This window comes from Budorcas taxicolor, chromosome 13, assembly GCF_023091745.1.
Source record: "Budorcas taxicolor isolate Tak-1 chromosome 13, Takin1.1, whole genome shotgun sequence".
NCBI classification, from domain to species: Eukaryota; Metazoa; Chordata; class Mammalia; order Artiodactyla; family Bovidae; genus Budorcas; species Budorcas taxicolor.
In genome coordinates, this window is record NC_068922.1 from 76,163,120 (window position 1) to 76,190,713 (window position 27,594).

A 27,594-nucleotide genomic window follows, 5' to 3' on the forward strand; every position below is an offset into this window, starting at 1 on the left:
GCTAAGATCCCACATGCATCCCGGCCAAAAAATCAAAACATAAAACAGAAGCAATATTTGTAACAAATTCAGTAAGTTTAAAAATGGTCCACATCAAAAGAATCCTTTTTAAAAAAGGCATAAGCACAGTATTTTGAAAAAGAAAACTTTCTACCCAAGGATAAATAAAACAGCCACATCCCTTCCCTGTAGAACTAACCACACAAAGTCAAAGAGAGCAGAAATCGGGCTGCCCCATCTGACAGCTTCTGGTTCGCATTTAATGCTCTAAGCTGAGCCCTGGGCTAGCGGCTCCCACATCTGCACTGTCTCTCTGTGGGAAATTAGCAGGTGTTGAAAGGCAACAAAGCACATTAGCACCACCGGGAGACTTGTGTTGGAGGTAATGGGAGGCTTGAGAGCGTTCACAGGAGACATGCCGAAGATTCTAGTGTTCCTCGAATTACCCCAGGTCATGGGAGGGGGTCCTCGAATCATGTTATCAGTCCATGTCCCACCCCTCTTCGGGAAAGAAGGAAGACTGCTTTGTGCTTTGCACTTGAAATGTGCGCTTAACTGGTACACCAGTTGGCCCACTAAAATGGACATTCACAAAGCAAGCAGGGAAGCCTGGCGTGCTGCGTCCATGGGATCACGAAGAGTCAGACACGACGTGATGACTGAACAACAACGAAGGCAAACAGCCCCATCACAAAACGGGCACAAGACCTAAGTAGACATTTCTCCAAAGAAGACACACAGATGGCCAAGAGGCACATCAAAGGGCGCTTCGTGTCGCTAACTTAGAGAAATGCAAATCAGAACTACAGTGAGGTGTCGCTTCACGCTTTCCAGAATGGCCATCATCAAAAATCTGCAAAAAATAAGTGCTGGAGCGGGCACGGAGAAAAGAGAACCCTCCTGTACTGTGGGTAGGGATGTAAATTGTTGCACCACTGTGTGAAACAGTATGGAAGTTCCTGAAAACCTTAAAAAAGAGTTACCATACGATCCCAGCAATCCTGCTCCTGGACATACACTTGGACAAAACCATAATTTAAAAAGATACATGCATTCTATGTTCGTAGCATCACTGTTCACAATAGCCAAGTTTGTTTTCTATGTCTGTGAGTCTGCTTGTTTTGTAAATAAGGTCATTTATATCAGTTTTTTCGATTCCACATTAAGTGATACCAAATGATCACTATCTTTCTCTGACTTGCTTCACTTAGTATGACAATCTTCAGGTTCATCCTAGTTGCTGCAAGTGGATTACTTCCTTCTTTTTTGTGACTGAGTAGTATTGCATGGTCAGAGAAGGCAATGGCACCCCACTCCAGTGTTGTTGCCTGGAGAATCCCAGAGACAGAGGAGCCTAGTGGGCTGCCGTCTATGGGGTCGCACAGAGTCGGACACGACTGCAGTGACTTAGCAGCAGGGACACATTAGGGGTGTAGAATTAACAGATACACACCGCTATACATGAAATAAACAACAAGGGTTTACTCTCCAGAACAGGGAACTATATTCAGTATCTTATTACAACCTATAGTGGAAAAGAATCTGAAGCCGTACACCTGAAACTAACATAATAGTATAAATCAACTACAGTTAAATTTTTTAAAAAAAGCACATTTATGTTCCTTCAGATGGACATTGAGTGATAATAGTGAGAGAATTTCTAAGGGAAACCCTACAAACAGCAACTCTCATTTTAAACATATCAACTTGTTTAATAAGCATATACGCCCATCGATATTATACCCATTTTCTGGATGAAGAGGCTGAGGCACAGAGAATTATAATGAAAGCACTCTCCCATGATCATATGGCCAAACAGGGGTCAGAGATGGGGTTCAAACCCAGTCTGGATGGAGTCAGCAGCTCAACAAGAACTTCCTGGAAGATTTCTGGGTAACTTTCTAAAGGTCTCCCAACCTCAGTTTCCTCATTTGCCTCTGAAGCAGCAGGAGGCCAGGTGCCCTTGGAGGGTCTTTTTTGGCTCTGGGCCTGTGATACGGAGGAACAGGGGCCCTGGACCAGATGGTGGGTGGAGCTGGGGGATACTGGACTTTTCCTGAGACCCTTAGGCTGTTCCTCTGTGCTCCCAGGCATCTCTAACCTTCCAGCCAGGATGCTGATCCTTTGGATGGGAGTCAAAACTCCACGACCAGGGATCAGAGAATAACAGGAGCTAATTACTTCATCAGCTCAAGTCATCAGTGGGTCGATTTTTGATGAATTCCCCCAGCTCCCACTTCCCCTGGCCTGGGGCCAGCATCTCTCTGGATGCTAGAGAAATCAATTAAAATGACACAAGGGATTCTGCCTCCATTTTTCTTCTTCTTAGTAAAGATTCAGAGAAGCTGAAGTGAGAGCATATCTGGTGAATCTGCGCAACCCTAGCTGAGTGACACTCTGTCCATCCCTCGGACCCTTCTGCTTATTCCCACCAGCTGGATTCCCTTCCTGCCCTTCATCCTGTGTCTTTCTCACAGACCTTGGCAAAGCCAAATAGGCCCAAGAAGACATCACTGGGAAAGCCGAATGCCCTGAGTGTTCAGAAACAGCACTCCTGCTTCTGGATTTATCTGATTTGCAGAGAGGAGCAGGTCTCAGTATCATCCTTTGGGCCCTCACGCAGGCCTGTCCGGGAAGACCCACATGGCTGCTTTCCTCTGAGCATCCCCAAACTCAACAATGGCTGAGAAGAGTTCAGAGCAGTCGGACAGCCCAAGGAGAGGCAGTGGGAAAGGCAGGAGCAGGAGCTGATTGGACTGGAGGTGAGAAGAAAGGGAACTGGGATGTGGAGATACCCAGAGCCCCTGTCCCAGAGCTGGGGACCTCCTACGTGCTCCAGGGAGCCAGAGCACATATGTGTCCCTCCACTCACTTTACAAATAAGTATTTAGGGTTACGTGGTAGGGTGACCCTGTCTGGGTTACGACAGCCTGTTTCCCTGCTTCCACACTCAGCTCCTTCTATGAAGCAGGCAGAAGGATCCTGTTGAAGACAAAAGTTTGTCTTCCTCCACAGCAGAGCCCTCCAGGGCTCCCATCTCATGCCAAATAAAACTCCCAAGCCCTCCAAGAGGCCTGGAAGACCCTATGCCTTCTGTCCACCCCCTTCTGACCTCGTCACCTCCACTCCCCGCCTCCCTTACCCATTTGACTCTGGCCACATAGCACCTGTGCCGCTCCTTGCCCAAGCCAGGCATGTCCCCACCCCAGGGCCTCTGAATGCGCTGGTTCTCGCTGCCCAGAGCCTTCACTCAGCTCTCTTCATGGCCCTTTCCTCACCTCCTTCAGGTATTTGCTCAAATTTCACCTCTGCGGGTTAAAACAGAAAGCTCTTCCCTCCCTAGGAGCACCTACCACCTCTGACAGCTACATATCTTACTTATTTTTTTGTCAGGCTCCCCCCCAAGAATGGCACTTCTCCAATGGTATGGATTCTTGTCAGCTTTGTTCACATCTGTATCGTCACTCAGTCGTGTCTGACTCTTTACGGCCCCATGAACTATAGCCTGCCAGGGTCCTCTGTCCATGGAATTCTCCAGGCAAAAACACTGGCGTGGCTAGCCATTCCCTTCTCCAGGCAATCATCCCAACCCAGGGACTGAACTCAGGCCTCCTGCATTGCAGTCAGATTCTTTACCATCTGAGCCACCAGAGAAACTCAGATGGGGGCACTGACCACTCCCTTTTTCTGCTTATGTGCAGTTTGAACATAGGCCAGAACATGTGACCCGAGCGGAGCCAGTCAGCACATTCCATCTCTTTAGTTCCAATGATTGGCCCAGACACAGACACGTGACCCAAGCCTGGCCAATGAGAGAGAAGTAAGAAACAGCAGGGTGGATACCGAGAGCTGGAAAGGGGTCAGCCCAGCCCAGCTACCGACTGGAGCCTGAGAGAGGATGCTGGTTGGTGGGCTGAACCAGGTTGCACCTTGGAGCCAGTTACAGGTTCAAACAAGTGCCCTTTGTTGCTTAAGCTGATCTGAATTGGGGCTGTCATTTGCAACAGGAAATGCCCAGATCAACACAGTAAATACCCTAAAAGAATAATAAGGAATAATGAGGAAGAATTACAATTAAATTTTAATTATTTAATTCTGCTTATTGCAGAACTCAGCCAATACTAAACACTTTTCCTGTGTTAACTCAGGACACCTTTCAACAACTCTGCTGCTAAGTCACTTCAGTCATGTTCGACTCTGTGCGACCCCAGAGACGGCAGCCCACCAGGCTCCCTTGTCCCTGGGATTCTCCAGGCAAGAACACTGGAGTGGGTTGCCATTTCCTTCTCCAATGCATGTAAGTGAAAAGTGAAAGTGAAGTTGCTCAGTCGTGTCCGACTCCTAGCGACCCCATGGACTGCAGCCTACCAGGCTTCTCCAGGATTTTGCAGGCAAATGTACTGGAGTGGGGTGCCACTGCCTTCTCCATCAACATGCTAGGATGCTCCAATTGTGGGTGAGGAAGCCAAGGGCATGGAGAGGTTCGAGAACTTTCCTAAGGTCGTGCTGCCTGGATGCTGAATATTATCCCTTGACTGACCCCTTCCCCGTCTCCTCTCCTCTCTTCCCTGTGCCCCAGGAGTTCACTTGGCTGGACCACATCAGCAAGCTCTGTGCTAAAGAAAACGCTGCCCAGGGAAGGGAGGATGGGAGGAGAGAAATGCCTGGGCAATTTCCAGGTATCTTCCCTGCCCAGTTGCTATAAATGGAGCATATCCCTCTATTACTCTACTGAAGGCCACGGCTCCTGGGGGTGGCCCTTGCCAGGTTCCAGCGAATGGTCCCCACTGTCCCCTGGCCCCAGAGATCTGTGTTATTCATTTTACATCTCTGTGGGAGGCACCATCTGTTTCCTGCAGGGCACCTGTGCTGATAAAGCAAGCAGATAGCGTGCCCGAGATTTACACCCAGATATCTTGACCCCAGAGTCCTCTCTTGACTCCTCCGTTTACTTGGAAACTGACATATGATACTAGAAGCTGAGGTTAAGTGTGTTGTAGAAACAGGAAGAAAAAGAGGGAACTGCTGATCTGCGGGCAGGCAGGGATGGCTGCGTGGAGTCCTTACAGAGAAATGTTTGAGAAGCCTAAGAGGAACAAAGTTCTGAAAAATCCACAGGATTTGGGTGGACTCTGAAGAAGGCATGGAGGACAGAGTGCCTTAGGCAGGGGAAATAGCTTCAGCAAGTGGCAGGCAGTGTGGGAGGGGTGAGATGTGTGGTCCCAACCTCGCAAGCCTAGAAACTGTCTAGACAGAGGATGACACGCCCATCCGGTAAACCTTGCACTCCCCCGGTATCTCCCTTTTCTGGGGAGAGGAAGCTTGGCGGTCCTTCTCTCCTCCTCTCCAGGGCTGTCAAAGAAAGGACAGGAGCTCCTGCGATCTACAGTCCACAGACAGACTCTGTCTCCCTCACCCAAGTCCAAGGGTCAGGTGGCTCTCTGTAATTATCCTTGGAATTTCAGCAGGAGGCACAGAACCAAGGCCGCAGGACAGGAAATGGAAGGGTCCTTAGAGGATGGAGGGAAAGATCAGGTTTCAAGACAAGGGCTCAGGATCTGGAAAGGAAATTAGGGCATAAAGAGAAGCGCCCAAGAACCCAGGGGCCTGCACAACTATTCAGGTGCCAAGAGAGTCTCGAACGCCTGCTCTGTGCCAGGCATAGTTCTTGGCACTGCATATAAAACAGTGGGGAAAAAAAAGTATCTGCCCTCACGGAGCTGACATTCTAAGGAGTCGACATATCGGAAGCTGGAGTTGAAATAGTCCAGCGAATGGTGAGAAGTGTCAGAAAACATGATTGGAAGTAATGATCAACCACAGGTGAAATCTTAGAATGGGGTCATGGATTATAGAGCAAGCTCAAAGAAAGTTTAAAAACGATATACTTGAAGACTTGAGAAGCTGAGCGTCAAAGTGTTTTGCATACCAAGTGAGGGACCATATAATTCACACACTCAAATATCGGAGAAGAGCCCTTATCAGACCTGAGCCCATCCGAGCCTTCTGAAGCCCCTGCCTCAGTGACCAGCCCAGCAGAATAATCCAAGTGCTTCAGTCTGACTATGAAGAGGTGCCTCTTATTTCCAACTGGCTACCTTGGTCCACGTCGGTCCACTATGAGGATGAGGGAAATGATGCCATCTTGCCTCATGCAGAGTGGGATGAAGCCGCCACGCAGAAGAAAACAGCCTTGAAACAGAACATTCTTGGGTTCTGCCAACATTCGAGACCGTGGATCCAGCTAAGACTGAAGGAGGAGGATCCACCTCCGGGGTCTTTGCTTCAGGCACCCAGGGATTCTTCTATGTCCTGCAACGGCTTTGAGATCTCTCCTTTCTTTTAGGGTCACTTTCTCACACTTCGACTCTCTGAGGACACAAACCAAATTCTCTTGTTCTCTTAGGTCACTCGGAATTGCTTTCACAGTCACTTGCAACCGAATAGCCCAACTGGTAGAGCAGGCTGGGGGCAGAGAGTTGACTCAGGCGGCTTCCCGGACACCATCTGCATCCGTGTACAGATGCCCGACGACACGGCCGCTAGCCCCTGGCCTGGACCCCGCTCTGCCTTATCACAGGCAGACTTTCCTTCTCCTTATTTGCTGACGAGAGGAAGGTGGTGCAGAAAAGCGGAAGAAATGTGAGCGCGGGAGTCCTGAATTCTGGTTCTGATCTGCCCCAGTTTCCTCACCTGCCAAGAAAAAAAGACTGTTCCCCGGGCGCAGCCTGGGACTCGGGACCGGTGGAGCCTGAAGCGGACAGGGAGGTCCTCCTCCCCTCCCTCCCCGCGGAGGCCTCCCTCTCTGACTCCTGGCCTCATTCAAGGTCTGTTCTCTTCAGAGCGCCCCTCTCCGTGTCTGATTCCTCAACGCACTCTTCTGCTCGAGTCTGTATCTTGCAGGGAGTTGTTTTCCCCACCGGAAGCTCTGCTTGGGTAGGGGCTGTCTCTTTCTCACTCCATAGCTTCAGCCCCTGGCTCAGCCCCCTGGGCGCTAGTTCTTCAGGTTAACAAATATTTACTGAGAACCTACTCTGCACCATAAATTAGGCTGAAAGCCGAACAATTGATGCTTTCAAATTGTGGTGCTGGAGAAGACTCTTTGAGAGTCCCTTGGACTGCAAGGAGATCCAACCAGTCCACCCTAAAGGAGATCAGTCCTGGGTCTGGACTGATGGGTTCACTGGAAAGAGATGCTGAAGCTCCAATGCTCTGGCCACCTGATGCAAAGAGCCGACTCATTGGCAAAGACCCTGATGCTGGGAAAGATTGAAGGTGGGAGGAGAGGGGGCGAGAGAGGATGAGATGGTTGGATGGCATCACCGAATCAATGACCATGACCTTGGGCAAACTCCGGGAGCTGGTGATGGACAGGGAGGCCTAGAGTGCTGCTGTCCATGGGGTCTCAAAGAGCTGGACACGACTCAGCGACTGGACAACTATACATCAGGCCCTGTTCTGTGTGCTGAAGACCCAGGAACGAATACTCTGACGTGGATCAGACACCAAAATAAAAGACAAGCACATGAGGTGATGAGTGCAAAGGGGAGGGAGTGGAAGTGCCGGTGTGGGAAGCTTGCCTCTTTAGATAGGAGGGTGGCAAGGCCTGAGAGAGGACATGTGGGCAGAGTCCTCCAAGAGGTGAAGGAAAGTGCCTTATGGATATTCAGAACAGTGTTCCAAGCGCAGAGACAAATGCAAGGGTCCTGAGGTAGGAATGTAGCTGGGGTGTTTGAGGAACATGATGGGGGCAAGTATGGTTGGGGTGGAGCTGAGTGAGGGCGGACCTGGAACAGTCTAGCCCAGGAGTGCTGTGCTCGGATGTAGGTTTTACCAGCGTCCTTCTGGCTCTGTGTGGAGAGCAGACTGTAGGAGTGAGGGTGGACACACCAAGGCCAGTGAGACGATGGCCATGGGCCACGTCTGGACCGGGGTAGGAGCAGCGAAAGGGTGAGAAGTGAGATTCTAAATACTGTTGAATGAATGAGTGAATCACTGACTGAACAGAGGGAAGACCAGCGCGGGCCAAGTGACCCAGTGACTACTTCTGTGCAACAATTTACCTCCAAACATCGCAGTGGAAACCTTTTTCTTTTTTCTAATGCTCAGGGACTTGGGTTCAGGAATTCTAGCGGGACACAGCAGAAAGGGCTGGTCTCTGCTTTATTGTGCCTGAGGCCACAGCTGGAAAGACTCATAAGTTGGGGACTTGAATCCTCAGCTTGGTGGCAGTGGGCTGGAGCCTCGGGCTGGGGGTGGGAGGCGGCTTCTCTATGTGGCCTGGGCTTCCTCACAGCACGGCAGCCCCAGGCTGGTGACTGATTCCTTCTGCAGCTTAGGGCTCCAAAAGTGAGCGCCCCACCAGCCTAGGTGGAACTTCTCTTTAAAATGTATTTGGCTGTACTGGGTCTTAATTGCAGCATGTGGGATCTAGTACCCCAACCAGGGATCGAACCCAGGTCCCCTGCCTTGGGAGCTTGGAGTCTGAACCAGTGGTCCCCCAGGGAAGTCCTGACCTCATCTCTTCTGACCGAACCTCACCTTTTCTGCTGTCCCCAGCATTACTCCCACCATTTTACTAGTCACCAGTGATACGTGAGCCTGGCCAGATTCATGGAGGGGACACGGGGCATGCCCCACCTCCAGACAGAGGAATGAGAAGACCACACTGGAGGTGCACACGTGGGGCTTTCCTTGTGGGCCCAAGGAAACACAGGAGGCCCTGCCAAGTCACGGAGGCCCGGGCACAGCAGGGGGTGGCAGCCTCCCCCCTGCACACGTCACCCTTCTAGGAAGTGAAACGGCGTCTGAGTCAGATTCCATCTGTCTGCACCTGCCAAGCTTTGGAGTTTGTGCCCACGCCCATATCAAAGATCCCTGAGCCTCAGGAAGTCCTGGGGTGACCGGAAGGCTCCCCCAACCCCTCTCCTCTTTTGTGAATGACCCAAAGGGGTTAGATCAATGGGGCCTGTGCTTGGGTAATTCTGAAAGGAGCAGAAGAGGCAGAAAGCGAGCTGCCCTAGGCATGAACGCCCGGTAACTGCTTCTCCTCCTGTGCCACTTCAGAAAACAGAGGTGCCCCAGTTAGATCTGCATTGGAAACATTGACTTATCCCTGCTTTTTAAAAAGTCCCTTCTTTGTAAGTAGAAAGGAAGCCACCTCCTCAGTACAGGAACCCAAACAGAAGTGGGTGATCTGATTTTGGGGAACTGGCTCTCACTTCCTCGGGTCCTTTCCTCCTGCTGACGTGAGCCGTGACCCTCTGCTCAGGGTCACCGTCCACTGGGAGGCTGCCCAGGCCACGAAGCTGTCAGCCCTGGTCGCATGGGTGGGCTGCTGGTCTGCCCGGTGGGAGACTGCAGCTGGGGGCTGCTGGGCTGGGTTTGAGAGGGATGTTAAGACAGCCTGGCTGGGCAGGAGAGCTGCAAACACCTCACCTTCCAGAACTCCGCCCGAGGGCACGTTGCTTCTCCCAGAATCGGCCGCTAGGGTTTGATAGGCAGCTGCCAGGAATGTTCTGGCAAGATGGGCAGGGGCTTCTGGTGTGGAGCTAACGGTCCGCTGAGCCCCCCAAAGAGCGACCTGATTGACCTTGACCCCAGCAGCCCACATGTCAGGGTCTCGGAAGCGCTGCTTGTCGCCTGCACTCGCGTTTGTGCCGGACATTCTGTTTGGCCCCTTTCTTATTTCAGTAAACGCAGTTCCAGAGGCAGTGTTCTTCCTCCGCGGGGAATGAGTGCCGCCTGCCCTAACCTGGGGTCTTTCGACTTGGGCACTGCTGCCTTCGGGGCTGCGTCGTCCTCTGCAGCAGCTGCGCACTGCAGGGCGTTGAGCAGCGTCCCTGGCCGCCACCTGCTAGACGCAAGAGGCACCCACCCCCAGTGGTGACGGCAAACATGTCTCCAGATATTGCCTAATGTCCCCTGGTGGGGGGCAAAACCCCCAGGTGAGAACCTCAGCCATAGATGGACGGCAGCACAGAGAAACAAATACAGTGACGTTACGGTTACGTTCCTCCTTGCCCAGGACACTGAACATTTTCTTGCAAGCGGATCAGGCCTCCTTGGTGACTCAGAGGTTAGTGGCCAGGGCAGGGACTCCTAAGACGAGGACCCCTGGGTCCCGCCCACCGGGAACCAAGACTCAACCCACTCAGTGGGACTAAGTGGGCTGGAGGCGGGGGGGCTGGCTCACAGGAAGTCTGATGTTGTAATGGTCACCTGTGGAGACACACCCATGAGCCGTGGCCTTTGTCTAAAGAGAGGACATAAACTCAAATGCCTGCAGGGCCCAGGCAAGAGCCAGGAGTGAGTGACAAGGGTTTAGGGTCACAGGGAGGGGTGGAGAGTGCCCCGCTGGAGGAGCCGTTTGCAAAATCAAAACAGCCACTACATTTTAAACACTGAGCAAGCCGAACAGAGCTCCCCTGGAGCTTGCCTGGGGGCCCATTTGCAACCCTTCAAAGCTGTGTGGTCTTTTCTGCGCACCTCCTCCGGGCCAGTGCTGTGTGGAATGCTGGGAAACAGCAGGCCAGGCCTCTGTCTTGAAGGAGCTGACATTCTGGTGAGGGAGACAGATTTAACGAATGAAGATGAATTCCAGATGATCTTAAGAGCCTTGTAAGGAGCTGTTAGGATGACAAGATAGGGTAAATCAGGGGACGCCTCTAGGAGGTAGTGTCTGGGCTGACACCAGAAGTGGGGTGGTGGAGAGTCAGTTGTGGGCGCGGTGCTTTCTAAGCAAGGGAAAAGGCACATGAAAAGGCCCTGTGGTAGGAACGAGCAGGGTCCATGTGAAGATTGGAGTAAGACCAGCACAGCGGGAGCAGGAGTTGCCGCCTGGTATAGGCGAGGCTGCACGTCACCTGCCCTCAGCCCACGCTTTCCTGGTAGGCCACGCCTGCCACCCTTCCTGGGTGTTTAGGGGAAACAGGAATCAGATACAGTTCTTCCCACCTCTGTTCTTTGTTCTTTTGTCTCGGCTATGGACAAAAGCTTCCCTGGCAGCGAGCTACAGAGTTATTTCTGCAAAAGGCCTTTGGCCAAAAGCAATAAAGTCGGACCTCAACAGAGTCATTATTCACGCCTAATTGTGGGCTGGTTCTCGGTGTAGACAGCCGTGGCCAGGGCTGGCGATTCCAGTCCCACCCCCTCCCAAGTGTTAACCCCACCCATTCTCAGCACCGTTTACCCCCACAGACCCTGTATTTAGGTTTTCAGAGATTGCAGTCTCTTGCATACACATAAAAGGGGTGAAAGGCTATTTTGACTGCCCGGTATTTATAATCCAGTTATTTCTCCCCTTTCACCCAATCCGCAGCCGTGTGTACCCTGCTCACTCATCACGCCCTGCTATTAGCAGATGCGTGTCTCATTAGCTCACCTTGGAAACAGCCTGAAGCTTACAATCATTTGAGAAGCTTGTACTCACAGGCGGGGGAGGGCGTCTAAAGCAACTTTTACCAAATAACCCGCTAAATTTAGAGATGGAAGTCAGGGAGAATGTCGAATGACAGATCTGTTTCCAACCCTGGCGTGCTGTGCTGTCTAATTAGCAGCAGCTGGAAATAGCCTGCCACAGGGGAGGAGCGCCTGGGTCAGAGGTGTTCTTGGAGCTCAGGTCGGTCTTTGGGGGACTCACTGGGTGTCACCAGGTGTACTGGGTGTCCAGGTGCACAAGTGGCTGGAAGAAAGGGACTGGGGTCCGGGCTCCTGGTGTTCACGGTGGGGAGGCAAGAGCCCACCCACTGGGCTGGCTGGTCTGTCACCACCGAGCACGCTCTCCTTTCCAAGGGCTACCTTCAATCAGCCCCATCTTTGGGGTGAGGATGCTGAGCATGGCCGGGATTCGGGAGCTAGCTTTGGCCCACATAATGAAGGTAGGGCTCCCAAACCCCTAGCAGTGCCTGAAATATGGTGCCCCTGCCTAGAACAGCATCACACAGACTTGGGCATACACTTATACCAGACTTGAAAAATATTCATCCATCCATCCTCCATCCGTTCATTCTCCAATGCTAACTGCTCGTCCTGGGGCAGAGCCCCTTATTCAGGGGCTGTGCAGAGGTTTCTAACTCCTCCTTTCTGGCCAGCATCTGGTCCCCTTCTCTTGACAACAGCACCCCAATTTCCTTTGGAGGATTCTCTCTCTCTCTGCTAAGATGCTCCACCCTCTCCTGCCATGTCACCAAAGGGTGATCACATGACGAAAGCTGGCAGTCAGACTCTCTCACTGGGCCCCTGACCCTCAAATGGAATGTTAAGAACAGAAAAAGCAGGGGGGCATTTATCTCATTGGAACCCCTCCTCCACGAGGCTGACAGCCACTCCTGCCCCTAGACCCCTAGACCTTCTGAAGCAGAAGCCTTAAGAAGGCCTGGCAGCTTTTATATGTGTGCTTTTAGACGTCAGGCTATCCTCAGACACTACACTGTGAGGAGGCACAAGCAGCCGTGGGGAAAGACCACGTGGAGGTGGATGGAGATCTCCAGCTGACGGCCCAACGGGAGCACCGTTTCTGGACCAACAGTCGCTGACAGCCGTTCGGGTGGAGCCATTTTGGACCTTCCAGCTGGCATCATGCAAATCGAGAACCACCTGGCAACCCATAATCTTGTTAGAAATAATCGTTGCTTTAAGCTGCTGAGCTGGGGGTGATCTGTTACACAGCAGACGCACAGCTAAAGGACCTGGAAGGACACTGATGAGAGCCTGTTCCTGCGACTGGAACTTTTCCTACGGTGAGTCGAGATGTTTGGTCTCCTGGGGCCAGTGGCTTTACTCAGAAGAACACTTAGCGGAGAACATCATTCATTCATTCTTTCAATCAGTTTCAAACAGCTGGTAAGCTGCTACAAAGATGGACAAGTTGAGCTCCTTTTTCCGGTGGGGGCATCACATCCTCTGCCTCAGTTTCCTCAACTTTGAAATGGAGATAACAGGCCTTGGTTAAAAGGATTGTCACGATGATTAAAGGGCTTCCCTGGTGGCTCAGATGGTAAAGAATTTGCCTGCAATGCAGGAGACCTAGGTTCAATCCCTGGGTCAGGAAGATCCCCTGGAGAAGGGAATGATAACCCACTCCAGTATTCTTGCCTGGAGAATCCCATGGACAGAGAAGTCTGGTGGGCTGCAGTCTGCGGGGCTGCAAAAGAGTCAGACTGATTGAGCAATGAACACTTTCCCGATGATTAAACGCTTGGCAACAAGTACACCATAGATACTAGATTTTATTATCATTAAAATAAATGAAGTTCAACGTATTGCTCCTAGAAGGGTGGCCATTTGGTATGGACAAAGTGTAGCAACAGAAGACAAATGCCAAAGCCCATGTGGGCCCAGGAGGCAAAGGAGCTGAGCGACGCGGGCCCGGTGTAAGGAAAACCTGAGCCCACGTCTCTCTCTCTCTCCAGCTCTCACTTCAGCACTTTTGACAGAGGCATCAGCACGCAGAGGAGGCCAGTGTGTCTGGGGGTCATGCACTTAGAGGGGTGTGGAGTGAGACGGAAGTGGAGGCCAGGCAGTGCAGGGCCAAGTAGGCTTTACTGTGGGGGCAGCGGGCCCCTGGAGGGAGGGTTGTTTTGAGGAGCTGCCAGCCCCCACAAGCCCTATTGTGACTTTGCAGAAATGCCCTCCATCAAGGCACTTCCTCTCCTGCTTCAGGAGCCCTCCAGCTTCAGCTGTATGTTGGGGCAGGGCAGGGGGGCAAACACGATACAGCTCATCAGCTCAGAAGTCACAGAATCAAGCCCTGAGCCCAGTTATGCCTTCAGCCTGCTGCCGCCTCTCTAAGCTGGATGTTCCTCAGCAGGAGGAGGGAGACCAATGGCCTTTCTCATAAGCAGAGTGGCTGAAAGGACCACACAGGATGCTAGGTGTCAAAGCACTTCAAAGCTAAAAAGAACTGATCCAGGGATGATGGAAAACAGTGTAGAGGTTACTCAGAACATTAAAAATAGAACTGCCACATGATCCAGCAATTCCACTTCTGGGTATTTATCCTAAGGAAATGAAATCCCTCAAAAACCTATCTGTACACCCCATGTTCAGTGAAGCATTACTTACAACAGCCAAGATATGGAAACAATCAGAGAGTCCATCGATGGATGAGTGGACAAAGAAAATGTGGTATACGTCTACAGTGGATTATTCGGCCATAAAAATAAAGAATGTCTGCCATTTGTGGCAACGCAGATGGACCTTAAGGGCATTATACTAAGTGAAATAAGTCAGAGAAAGGCAAATACTGCATGATCTCACTTATAAGCGAAATCTAAAAAACCAAACCCATCACTGAACTTACAGATAGAATTGGTGGCTGCAAAAGTGAGGGGTGAAGGATAAGCAAAATGGGTGAAGGGGGTCAAAGGCACAGACTTCCAGATATAAAATAAGTAAGTCTCGACCATGTGAGTTCCAGCATGGTGACTATAATTAACAAGCTGTATTGTATGTTTGAAAGTTGCTAACAGAGTAGATCTGAAAAGCTCTTATCATAGAAAAAAAACAAAACTAAGTATGTGTGGGATGGATGTTAAAACTTACTGGGGTAATCATTTTGCAGTGTGTACATATATCAAATCGTTATGTGTATACATTTAAAATGAATAAAGTGTTACATGTCAATTATATCTCAACTCAAAAAAGCTAAAAAGTATCTACAAATGTAAGCAATAGTAATATCTGCCTTTTGAGGCAATGTCCCATGCGCCCACACACTGCTCTGGCGTTTCACAGTTACTCTAGGAGGACGCTACTGGGATTACCTACGTTTTACAGAAGAGGGATCTGAGGCTCACAGAGGTTAAGTGACTTGCCCAGCTCCACCCAGCTTCTGTGTGGCCCAGCTGGGATTCAAACCAGCAGTCTGGTTCTAGAGTCCATGCCCTTCCCCACTATGACACATGGGTTCTCAGTGAGTTCTTCTGTGCAGCCACCTGTACCATCTTCATCTCCTGCCCAGGTGGAAACCACCGATACCTAGATTAGCCCAAGAACTCATCACCCCATTCACTGCAGAGGCCAACCCATGCCAACCACGTGGGTTTATTTCACTGGCTGGACTGACCGGGACATTTCAGGAATATGTCAATAGGAGGGCGAGGGGCAGAAAGGAGCTTGGGAAGAACTCTGAGGCAGAAGCTGCACGTGCCTCCCCCTCTGGTCATTCTTTGGTCTACAGGATCCAATTTTTTCAGGGGGTGGAACTTGCTGCCCTCTGGCAACAACCAGCATTAGTCTAGGCCAGCAGACTCAGGGGGGTGAAGTCATCCCCCCAAGAGGTGCTTCTCAGGAATTCGTGGGTTTTTGGTTGTCATGTGACTGGGGGATGCTTCTGTTGTCTAGCAGAGGTGCAGGGAAGGTGGATGATTCACAATGTTCCATACAGTGAAGAATCACCCCAATTGCAGCGCGACTTTCTAATATCCCGCCAGACATCCACGGAGGTGAAATAGCTTTTTATACTGCCTGACCTTAGACATGAACTCCATTTCACATATAAACACCAAAAATGCTTTTGTGTGGTCCTATCCTAAACCAAGTCTTCTGGGAATATGACCACTAGGGAACTTGAGGGAAGACGGTAGCTTCTTTCTCTCGGTAATTTCGGTAGGCCGTTCTCTATTTTGGAAAAGCATACTGCGTATGGCCATAGCACTGGTGGTCTTCGAGCTGTCAAAGCCAAACATCTGTTTGTATCTCACTGCATTTGGAGCTGTCAGATCTCCATGATTCTGCCCCAGTGTGAACATCTGCTTCATTGCGCCCTCGAAGGTAGTTGTTCTAAGTGTTCATAGGCTCATATCAATTTCCTTTTTAGTTTTCCTTTAAATTACTGTCAGGATACTTTATTATTAAAATATATGTGCAGATAGATTACATAATCTATGAATTTACTTCAGGGAAACTGGGCAAAATACATTTGCTATAAGAAGAGGGTGTTTGGCCTGCTAATTTGGCGAACCACTGAGCTCAGTCAAACATAAAAAACCTATTTCCCTTGGTCAGTGTTTGGCTTAGAGGTAAGTATAAAACCCAACCCTGGGCCAGTGAAGCATAAAGCTAAGTCTGCTGGTGTGGGGGCGTCCTTGGAAGAATTTTGCTAAGTAAAAGAGATAGCAAGGAGTCCTGCTCTCTATTCCCATTTTGTATGGGGATGTGGTCAATGCAAAGAAATAGAGGAGAACAATAGAATGGGAAAGACTAGAGATCTCATCAAGAAAATTAGAGGTACCAAGGGAACACTTCATACAAAGATGGGCACAATAAAGGAAAGAAATAGTATGGACCTAACAGAAGCAGAAGATATCAAGAAGAGGTGCCAAGAATACACAGAAGAACTGTACAACAAAAATCTTCACAACCCAGATAATCATGATGGTGTGATCACTCATCTAGAGCCAGACATCCTGGAATGTGAAATCAAGTGGGCCTTAGAAAGCATCACTACGAACAAAGCTAGTGGAGGTGATGGAATTCCAGTTGAGCTCTTTCAAATCCTAAAAGATGATGCTGTGAAAGTGCTGCAATCAATATGCCAGCAAATTTGGAAAACTCAGCAGTGGCCACAGGACTGGAAAAGGTCAGTTTTCATTCCAATCCCAAAGAAAGGCAATGCAAAGAATGTTCAAGCTATTGCACAATTGCACTCATCTCACACACTAGCAAAATAATGCTCAAAATTTTCCAAGCCAGGCTTCAACAGTACATGAACCGTGAACTTCCAGATGTTCAAGCTGGTTTTAGAAAAGGCAGAGGAACCAGAGATCAAACTGCCAACATCCGTTGGATCATCAAAAAAGCAAGAGAGTTCCAGAAAGACATCTACTTCTGCTTTATTGACTACACCTTTGACTGTGTGGATCACAACAAACTGTGGAAAATTCTTAAAGAGATGGGAATACCAGACCACCTGACCTGCCTCCTGAGAAATCTGTATGCAGGTCAAGAAGCAACAGTTAGAACTGGACATGGAACAACAGACTGGTTGCAAATTGGGAAGGGAGTCTGTCAAGGCTGTATATTGTCACCCTGCTTATTTAACTTATATGCTGAGGACATCATGAGAAATGGGCTGGATAAAGCACAAGCTGGAATCAAGACTGCTGGAAGAAATATCAATAACCTCAGATATGCAGATGATACCACCCTTTTAGCAGAAAGCAAAGAAGAACTAAAGAGCCTCTTGATGAACGTGAAAGAGGAGAGTGAAAAAGTTGCCTTAAAACTAAACATTCACAAAACTAAGATCATGGCATCTGGTCCCATCACTTCATGGCAAATAGACAGGGGAAACAATGGAAACAGTGAGAAACTTTATTTTGGGGGGCTCTCAAATCACTGCACATGGTGACTGCAGCCATGAAATTAAAGGACGCTTGCTCCTTGGAAGAAAAGTTATGACCAACCTAGACAGCATATTAAAAAGCTGAGACATTACTGTGCCAACAAAGGTCCATCTAGTCAAAGCTATGGTTTTTCCAGTAGTCATGTATGGATGTGAGAGTTGGACCGTAAAGAAAGCTGAGCACCGAAGAATCGATGCTTTTGAACTGTGGTGCTGGAGAAGACTCTTGAGAGTCCCTTGGACAGCAAGGAGATCCAACCATCTCCATCCTAAAGGAGATCAGTCCTGAGTGTTCATTGGAAGGACTGATGCTGAAGCTGAAACTCCAATACTTTGGCCCCCTGATGTGAAGTGACTCACTGGAAAAGACCCTGATGCTGGGAAAGACTGAAGTCAGGAGAAGGGGATAGCAGAGGATGGGATGGTTGGATGGCATCACCGACTCAATGGACATGAGTGTGAGCAAGCTCCGGGAGTTGGTGATGGACAGGGAAGCCTGGTGTGCTGCTGTCCATGGGGTTGTAAAGAGTCAGACATGACCGAGCAACTGAACTGATGGGGATGTGATATCCAGAGTTGTGGCAGCCATCTAAAATCATGAAGCAAAAAAGACCAAAGACAGGCTGAGGACAGACAGACAGGCTAGGAATATTCTGGGTTCTTGATGACACTATTTTACCAACAAATTGGCCTCTGGGCTCCCCTGCTTTGGACTCCTGTTATGTGAGATTTAAGTGTTTTCTATTGTATAAGCCACCCTCAGCCAGGAATTCTGTTACTTGTGAATACATCTTGAATCACACTCAGATGATTAGGACTCCAAACCACTAAGACTCTAGTAGGTTTTCCTGTTCTCTGAAATATTGAGGTAAGTGGCCTGCAATCAGAAGTCTGTGGACACTGCCTGTCTCCAGAACATGCCAGAAATGCTGCTTTTGGATGGTCTAATTTTCGCCAGAGCATGAACATCTCCTGGACTTTTGTTTTTTAAGAAAACACTCCCCTTCTCTGGCTGCCAAGGTGGGTCAAGTCATCCACTGGGGCCCTGGTCTTGATGCAGTAGGGCTGTTGGCAGCATTCTTCCCCAACACATCTGGCTTCCACCTGGCCAAATACCTCTTGGGTACCGCTCATGGTCCCTGGGGATGGCCCTCCCCATCAACTCACACACACAAGCCCCGCTTCATAACGACTCTAGAGTTTGGGATAGAACTCATCCAAGTTTCAAGTGAGGCCCAGGTGTGCAAAGCCATGGATCCCGGCCTTGTGCAAGGTGAAGCTACACATCAGAAGCCAGGGCCACTGGGCAACGTGTGTTTTGGAATCATAATAAGAGACCGTGGAAAATTCAAAACAGTGGCGGCTGCTGGTTAGAGAGAATTCCATGAAGTCTGGGTCTAGGCTGGAGGAGACGCTCTGGAGACCAGGCTAACAGCTGTTTTACCAAGGAGGTATTGTGCTGCCTGTTTAAGGGCCAGGATCCTTATGAACTTAAGCAATTTCCCAAGGGCATCTGTTGCAGAGTGATGACTGTTTGCTAATCATGGAGCAATGAGGAGATGGATGGCGGGGGCGGGACGGCGGAGGCGGTGGCGGGGGGGGGGGGGGGGGGGGGGGGGGGGGGGGGGGGGCCGGGGGGGGGGGAGGGCAGTGGTTTCAGCTGAGCCTTTGGGAGTTTCTCAGGACCGTCATAAAGAGGTGAGAGTGTGGGACGTGCTAAAAATATTCATCAAATAGATGCATGACAGGCATTGCAGTGGGGAGGGAAGAGGGCGGAAACCCCACAAGAGAACAAAACACATTCTCCCTAACTGATCATGTCCAGTCCCAAGGCTTAAAATAACACACATGCACTGATGACTCTCTAATTTCAGTTGCCAGCCCCATACAGCTCCAGACTTGTGTATCCAGCACCCAGTGAGCTTTCGGCCACCCAGGACGAGTGTCATCTCACACCCAACATCTCCAAACTAAATTCTGGATCAGCCTCCCTCTTCCAAACCTTCTCTGCTCGTCTTCTCTATACCAATCACCCTATACCAAGCTGCCCAGTTATCTTTGACTCCTTGGCCCTAGAGATATTGGGGCTGCCTCATTCTTCGTTGTCTGGGTTGGGGGTGTTTTGCACATTGAAGGATGTTTAACAGCATCCCTGGCCTCCACACACTGGTTACCAGAAGCATCTCCTCCCTAGTGTGACAATCAAAAACGTCTCCGTGTTTTTGTGCTAAGTAGCTTTAGTCGTGTCTGACACCTTGCGACCCGATGGACTGTAGCCCCAAACAGGCTCCTCTGTCCATGAGGATTCTCCAGGCAAGAATACTGGAGTGGGTTGTCATGCCCTCCTCCAGGGGATCTTCCTGATCTGGGGATCGAACCCATGTATCTTAAGTCACTTGCATTTACAGGCAGGGTTCTCTACCACTAATGCCACCCGGGAAGCCCCCCAAAACATCTCCAGACATTGCTAAATGTCCCCTGGGTGCGCAGAGCTGTCCTTGGTTGGAAACTACAGGGCTTCCCTCACTTTGAGCATCCAATCCATCAGAAAGTTCCACTGGTTCCGTCTTCAAGATATATCTCCAATTCACCCCTTTCACTCCATCTCCTCTGCTACCACCAAAATCCTGGCCAATATCAGCTCGCAAATTCGTATCCCGGCTTCCTCTTACAAAGCATCCTTCTCATGGTAGCCACTGAGATCTTTCTAAAATACCGATCTTGTCATTCCCGGACTTAAAACTCTCCAATGGTTTTCCATTTCATTTGAAATAAAAAATGAATTTCTTGCCCTGGCCCTCATTTCTACCACTGACCTCATTTCCCCACTCCCTCACTTCTTACTCACTGCCCTTCACACCACTGAACTTCACCTCGTGTTTTAAACCGGTGTCTCAAATAGGCCACCCCTCTCCATCTCCAGGCCTTTGCACTGGCTGTGCCTTCTACCCAGAATGCTCTTCCTTAGATTGTGGGCTCATCTCAAAAAATTCAGGTCACAGCTTAAAGTCACATCCTCAGAGAGGCCTCCCTGACCCCTGTCAAAAGCTGTGCCCCACCACCCCATCATTTCTGTCATGTTACTATCTTGTTCCTGGAGAAGGGCATGGCAACCCACTCCAGCGTTGTTGCCTGGAGAATCCCATGGACAGAGGAGCCTGGCAGGCTACAGTTCATGGGGTCACAAAGAGCCGGACAAGAAACTAATACTTTTCACTTTCAACTTGTTTCTAGCACAGAGGCTGTCACTTTCTGAAAAAGTCTCAGACTTGTTTGCTTGTGTGTTATCTTCTCACCCTCTGGAATGAAAATGCCATGTTGGTTCTCTCTTGCCCATCCTAATGCCTAACACAGAGCCTGGCACACTGTAGCTGCTCAGTAAACACATGTGCACTGACAAATGAGAGGAATGCCCTCTTAATCTATACAGAACACCTTTATATGCCTGATCTCACTTAGAGCATTTCCTCTGCCTTCTGGCAGCCCTTGCAACAGACAGGAGGACAAGATGAACACACTCGAGGGCCCTGTTTCCACCTCTCTGCTGACATAGAACGCACACACACATACACACACACACAGAGTACTCTGGTTCCCTTCCAACAGCCAGAGCCTTCCCTGAGAGTTTGATTCAGCAGGATCTAGAATTTGAATGTTTTTTTTTAACAAAAGCCTCCAGGCGATTTTCGTGGTGGAAGGTTGGGCAAACGCTGCCGCTGGCCACCAGAAAGCACAGAATTGAGGCCAGGTGGCACACGTCAGACACTGAGGGAGAAAAGTTCGGCTTCTAATTCCTGTTGACCCAGTGAAGGGGCGGGGGAGGCTGCCCACCCAGCAGCTGTTTCTATGGTCCCCACTTCAACCGAATTGGAAGCAGGTCCACCTAGCCATGATCGCTCACAGTCATGTCCCCCCCGCACCCCCGTCACAGGCACTGGCTATCACCTCTCCAGCAAGCGGTCTTCCTTCCCCTGGCGTCCCCTGGGGCTTTGGGGTTTCAGTTGGTTTGTCCCGACCCTTGACTACAGGGCGGGGCCTGGGAGCCTGGCCTGAAGCCCATGGTCAGCAACTCATTTCTGTGACCAGTGATCGGCTTGGAGAGAGCATATGACATAAAACAGTCCAATCAGATAGATGCCTGGGGCTTGGGTGGGCATTACCAGAAAGGAAGCTTGTTCTTTTCTGGTGGGCTCAAAGCAGAGAGGATGAGGGGGACAGCTCTTGAACTCAACACCTTAGTCACGAGAACAGTCAGTGATTCCCCAGGGCTTGCCTGTGTCAGATGCCAGGCTAAGCATTTGACCCCAGTGATCTCATTTCATCCTTTCCTACCAGCCAGGAGAGGGGTGCTATGATCATCATTACTGGCTGGATGAAAACACGAAGGCAGAGAAGGGCTAAGTAATGTGCCGTGGATCACACAGCCGGGCTGGTAGCCAGGCATGCGCTGGCTCTCCTGACTGCGGTGCCAGAACCTGCCTGCCCCTCGGAGCTGGAGAGAGAAACCATCCCCATGGAAGGAAGCGCAGAGATGGAGAGGAACAGATTCTCAGGCCAGAACCTGAGCGGTGACTCAGCTGAGCCTGAAGCTGTTCCCTTAGCAATTTTCGGTCATGGAAGCCAGTAAGTCCCCTTCTCTCCCAACACTGATTTGTGATCCCTCCCTGCCCCTGCCCACCCCCGCCCCCCCCGCCCCCACCAGCTTTCTGTTGCTTACAAGAAAAAAGATCCTGGTTACTTTCCAGTCCTTCTAGGAAAATAGCCCCTAACTGATAACCCACTTGTGATTTACACAAGCAGTTGCCCAGTAAACACCAGCTGGTGCGAGTGCCGATGGCTCTGGCTTCCCACCCATTAACCGGCTGAGCTGGTAACCCTGACACTCACCTGCGGCCAGCCCCACGCCATGTCCCCTTTCGGCTATGAGTGAGGCCTCGTTTCCTAGCAACCACCCCAATTAGGCAATCACGCCATTTATCAGGGTGCCAATTAATTATAATGATCTTAATGATCTTCCAATTAGCTAGTGCCTTGAATCCAGATCAGGGGCCCTGCAGATTCCTCACCAGGGCCCATCACGAGGAGGCCCACGGAACCTGGGCGAGGCCTCCCTCGCCTGGAGGTGAGTCCTGAGAGGTGGCCACGCCTTCCACATCCACCGGTCTCACCTGCCCAGGCCTGAAACAAAGGGCCCTGGGCCCCCCGGACCACCCCTCCAGGGACAGGCTCACGCGACCCACCACCAACCACAAGGGGCCGCACCTCTAGGCGAAGTTTCACCCACTGTACCTTCAGGGGGCACAAACCCTCACCTCAGATCTCATGGCTCTTTTACGCCAGCCCCCGCGTGATGGGTCCCTCTGCATCCTGACTAGAGGAGTGTGTGGGTGTGTGTATACTTGTAGGGAGGAGGGAATGTGGCCAGGCAGTCGTGTGTTTTCCTCAAGGCACCCCCAGCCCTGAGATTAAAAATATGCAGCCCAGGCTCCCCAACATGGAGGTTTGAGGGCTTCTGACTTTCCAGGTCTGATTGTCTAACTGTTCTCTTCTGCTGCATGACACTTGGAAAAGAGGCCAAGATCAAGGAGGGGGGAGAATACGGTGGGTCAGAGTGGACCCTGGCGCCCCAGGGTCTCACCAATCCCAGCTTGACGACTGACCGGCTGTCGGAAAGTCACAATCCTCTCGGTGACTTAGTTCCCTCTTCTTTAACATGATGACAATCAGAGGACCTACCTCCTGGGAGTTTTGTGTGAATTAAATGTTATTGCGCACAAGGATTTAGAAGAGTGCTTGGCCCATGAACCGCTACTTAAGTGTTAGCTGTCATCTCAAGTCTAAGCTAAGCTGTCTCTTAACTACTAGCTGGGCAGAAATGTTGATATTCTTTTGCAGGGCAAGGCTTTCAGTCTCTTTCTGAGGGGTGGAAGTCTAAGAACAGATTGGATGGAGTTGGGCGTGATTCTCCGTCTGGCTAACTCCAAAGACCAGACTCTGCCCCCTTGAGGCAGGTCCAAACAGATAAATCAAACAAATCCCGGGGAAGGAAGAGGGAAATGTTATTCCCAAATCCAAAGGATCTTCAAGTGTCTGGGTGTGCGAGTGTACACCAGCTAGGTCCTCAGGATGGCAGTTCAAGGGAAGAGTTGGGCAGGGGACACACACATGCCTGTGCGTATGCGTGCACAAACACACACATACTCACACACAGCCACAGGGTCCTTCTCCAGCCTGAGGCTTTCTACAGTCAACTCATCATTCAACCGTCAAGTTTGAAAACAACATACAATTAAGGTTTCAGAAAATGCCATAAACTCAAATTTTAAAAAACCCAATAAATATACACAAAGCCCAAAGCCACACTGCCTCTCATCCACTGTAGCCATGCCGACATCATGCATATATGTCCATAAACTTGGCCCAAGGAAGATCCTTCACGTGCAAATATCCAACAGCCATCAGCCAAGCCCGCCACCCCCCTAGAGCTGCTAATGAGGACACTAAATTACACACCTGGACAGACTGTTGTGATGAGCTCTAGCTTCCACACATGGACAAGCAAACTTGGGAGAACCTCTCTCACCAGGTAAGTGATCTTTAGTCTCCTCCCCACCCTCTTTCTATATGGAATGAATGGTTTCAATTTAATTAAAACCCTCCAGTGGCTCTGTAATGGGGAGTGGAGATGCAGCAAGAAATCCCCTTTGCTATTAAACTGCAAGAAGAGAGTAACTCTTCCTGCTCCGGGGAGAGGCACAGGCTGTCCTCCAGGGGAAGCCCATCCTCCCTGCTTCTCTGGCCCCCAGAGAACCCGCTTGAGAGCATCCTTCCTTCTCTGCCGCAAAGACAGTGAGGGCAGCCCTGTGGGGGAGAAGCAGGGGACAGATGGAGGGGTGTGCGGGCGGGCGCCCCAACATGCACAGATGTGCAAATACCCAGATTCAAGCGGAAGCTGAATGTAATGACTTGGTTAATTAAATATTGACTTTTAACTCAAAAAGTGATTAAAACAAGCTGCAGGAAAGGCTGCCCAGAGAGGAGAGGGGGCAGGGGATATTCAGAACTCTCAGGAAGGTGGAGGAAGAGAAAGGGGGTTGCCAAAATGGGCCTGTCCTACTGTGTGCAGGCAGAGTGGTCTTCAGTCTCTAGACAAGAAGTTGCAGATAGAGGTCATTGGGCAAAATCAGGATCTGCGTGTGTCTTCTTGTGGTTCCCCCCTTAGACTGCATCTCTTTCCCCAGCTGCCCTCCAAGTGAACTAAGAGCTTCCACTGCTCAGAAACCAGGTTTTCTGTCCATCGCGTCTCTCTGGAACATAACGGTGGTGCCAGGCACCAGGAGGTGCTTCATAAAGGCTTGTAGGAGGAATGAATGAACTACTATAAAGAATTTTTTTTTTTTTAAAGTACACTCCTAGAAATCGCCGCAGCTTCACTGTCACACTTCCGAAATCCTCGGGCGCCCGGGGCCTCTGTCTACAAGGAGATGAGAACTGGTTCCGACCCAGCCGGGGAGGAAGTTTGTCTTTATAAGCCTATTTGCCCTTTCGGTATCTGCAAGTTCCCACTCTGAAGATCCGGTCCACCGCTTTCCCGTGTCCTGCCCGGACAAGCCCCACGTGGTCTGGCTACTAGCCGCTCCGCTGGGTCTAAACTCAAAAGGGTCGAGGAGGCCATCCCCCTGCGGCCGGCGAGTCCAGGAGCGCGGCCCCCGAGGCCTCCACGGCTCCGCGAGGCGTGTCGGCGGGTCAGGGGCGCGGTGGGAAGTCCTTGCCCGCTCGCCCAGCCCGCCAGCGGGGTCAAACCGGTCATCCTCCCGCGGCCCGCCGGCGCCACCCCGTTGCCCGCCAGGTCCCACCTCCGCGCTCCACGCTGGGGCAGACGCCGGGCGGTCGGGACCGGCCCCGGGCTCACCTGGGCGGCGCTCGCGGCCGCACTGGCTCCGGGGCCGGCGAGGGCCGCCGGGAGCCCCCGCCTTGCCCACCTGGCCCCCGCGCCCCACTCACCAGCGCGCACGGCCCCGGCGGCCTCACCCGGCGCGGGGCGCCGCCGCCTCTGCCGCAGCCCGGCCGGGCAGCGGGGCGCAGGGGACTCCGCGCCGCTGCTGCCGCCGCCGCATCTCCGGCGAGTGCCGCCTCTCCGCCTCTCCTCCTCCCCTCCTCCCGCCTCTCCGCCCTCGGGCTCCGCCGCCGCCGCCCCTCGGCCCCCGCCCCGGCGCGCCGCCCTCGCCAAAGTCCGGGTCCGCGCCCCACCCGGGCCGCTCTCGCATCGCCCTGGTCCGGCCCCGCCGCGCCACCCGAGCCGGCCCCCGGGCACCGCTCGGCCCGGCCCCCCGCCTGCACCCCCAGCCTCCGCGCGGGGCGGGGAGCGGCGGGCCGGCCGCCGCGGGGACCCCGCCGCGGCGCCCTCCCGGCGCCCCACCGCGCGCGAGCGCTTTACCTCCGGCTGGAAGGACAGGCGGCCCGGCTGGCGCGGGCTGTGCTGCGCCGAAGTCCGGCCCCGGCCCCGAAGTCCGGCCCCGGACGGGGCAGTGGCGGAGAGCGGGGGTCGGAGCGGCACTCCGCCTCCCGATGCCTCGGGACCCCGCTGGCCGCGCTCCCGGCGCCGAGCGCGCACCCTCGCCGGGACACAGACGCACACTCACCCGGCACACACGCGCTCCCGCTCGCCCTCGGTGGAGAGTTGAAACAGCTGTGGGATTCGCCCGGGAGCTGGAAATGAGGGAGGGACGCGAGCCCGAACCGTGCTTGGGCGGGTGTGTGTGTGTGTGTGTGTGTGTGTGAGGGGGGCATCCCTAATAAATCAAATATCGCAATAAAGTCAGGAGGGCCATCGATCAGGTTTACTTGGCTGGAAACGAAGAGAAAGAATCCTCGCCTCCTTTCCGCTTTCTTTTTCTCCTCCCTCGGAGCTCGAAGGAGCCAGGTGTTCCACGGGGCTTGCGACAGCCCCGGCCGGGCGCTCCTCTCGTATTGACACGTTAATAAATGTTTTCTTTTATCTGCTTTCACAAGGGCTCGCCCTGGTCTGCAAACACCCGACCGCCTTCCCTGAAAGCCCCGCGCTTGCCTCTAACCACACGTGTTAGCCTTCGGAAACGCGGGCTGGAGCCGGGGCCGGCGGCTAGATGGCAGGGTGAACTGCCCACGCGCCCGGGAGCTCCTCGAGACGTTAACTTGAGCTCACGTTTAACTAGCTGCCAGTTGCCCAGAAATGGCCCGGGAATAGGAGAGAAAGGAGAAAGTGGCCTTCTCTGAAAGAGGAGGAATTCGACTCAAGGTGGTGCTGTCTACCGCGCTTTCCCCCGTCCCCAGCCTCGCAAAAGAGGACAGGGATGATAGAGGTGGGCAAAGAGCAGCCAGAGAAGCAACTAGTAGCTGCAGAAAGCACAGCTGAGTTGCTAAGAGAAAAAAAGCCTCAGCTGTAGATCAGTATACTTGCCGGAGGTGGTGAACTGATGTAAACCGTGTAGCCCTCTTGCAAGGGAAGTATTATTAGACCCAAATTACAGATGTGCAGACCAAGTCACAGAGAGGCTGAGTAATAGGCCCAACGTCACACAGGTGTAAGTAGTGGACTCAGGATTTGAACCCAAGATTTGGGTTCAACCAATCCTGGGTGAACCCAGGATTTGGCTCCAGAGTTATGTTTTTAAATCACAGGCCGTTGTTACTTTCCAACACAGCTTCTCCTTTCTCTGTTGCAGTCTTTCATGCCAGCTGGGGTTGTCATGTTTAGTGACTAAACATACAGAAGGTCCATGAGGATATACCTATACAAAAAAATTCTTCATTGTTTATCCGAAATTCGAATTGAGCATCCTGACCCGATTGGGGCTGAAGACTCCTCTCACCATAATCTTCCTTGCTGCTGCTGCTGCTGCTTGCTGCTAAGTCCCTTCAGTCGTGTCCGACTCTGTGTGACCCCATAGATGGCAGCCCACCAGGCTCCCCTGTCCCTGGGATTCTCCAGGCAAGAACACTGGAGTGGGTTGCCATTTCCTTCTCCAATGCATGAAAGTGAAACGTGAAAGGGAAGTCGCTCAGTCGTGTCCGACTCTTAGCGACCCCATGGACTGCGGCCCACCAGGCTCCTCCATCCATGGGATTTACCAGGCAAGAGTACTGGAGCGGGGTGCCATTGCCTTCTCCAATAATATTCCTTAGCTACCCCTAGATCAACTGACAGTCCAAGTAAATCAGAAAAACCTGGCACTTTGCTTTTCCAAATCAGATTCTGGTGCCCACCT

The 27,594-nt window shown here is 51.6% G+C and overlaps 1 protein-coding gene across 1 annotated transcript in view; it reads right to left on the reverse strand.

The window, feature by feature from the left end:
* Window positions 1-25,388, reverse strand: part of SULF2 (sulfatase 2) — a 123,931-nt gene extending 98,543 nt beyond the window's left edge. The window contains exon 1 of the mRNA XM_052650499.1: window positions 25,352-25,388. The gene's annotated coding sequence lies outside the window, so the exon portion shown is untranslated. The remainder of the gene's footprint in view (window positions 1-25,351) is intronic.
* Between the last annotated feature and the right edge of the window lie 2,206 nt (window positions 25,389-27,594).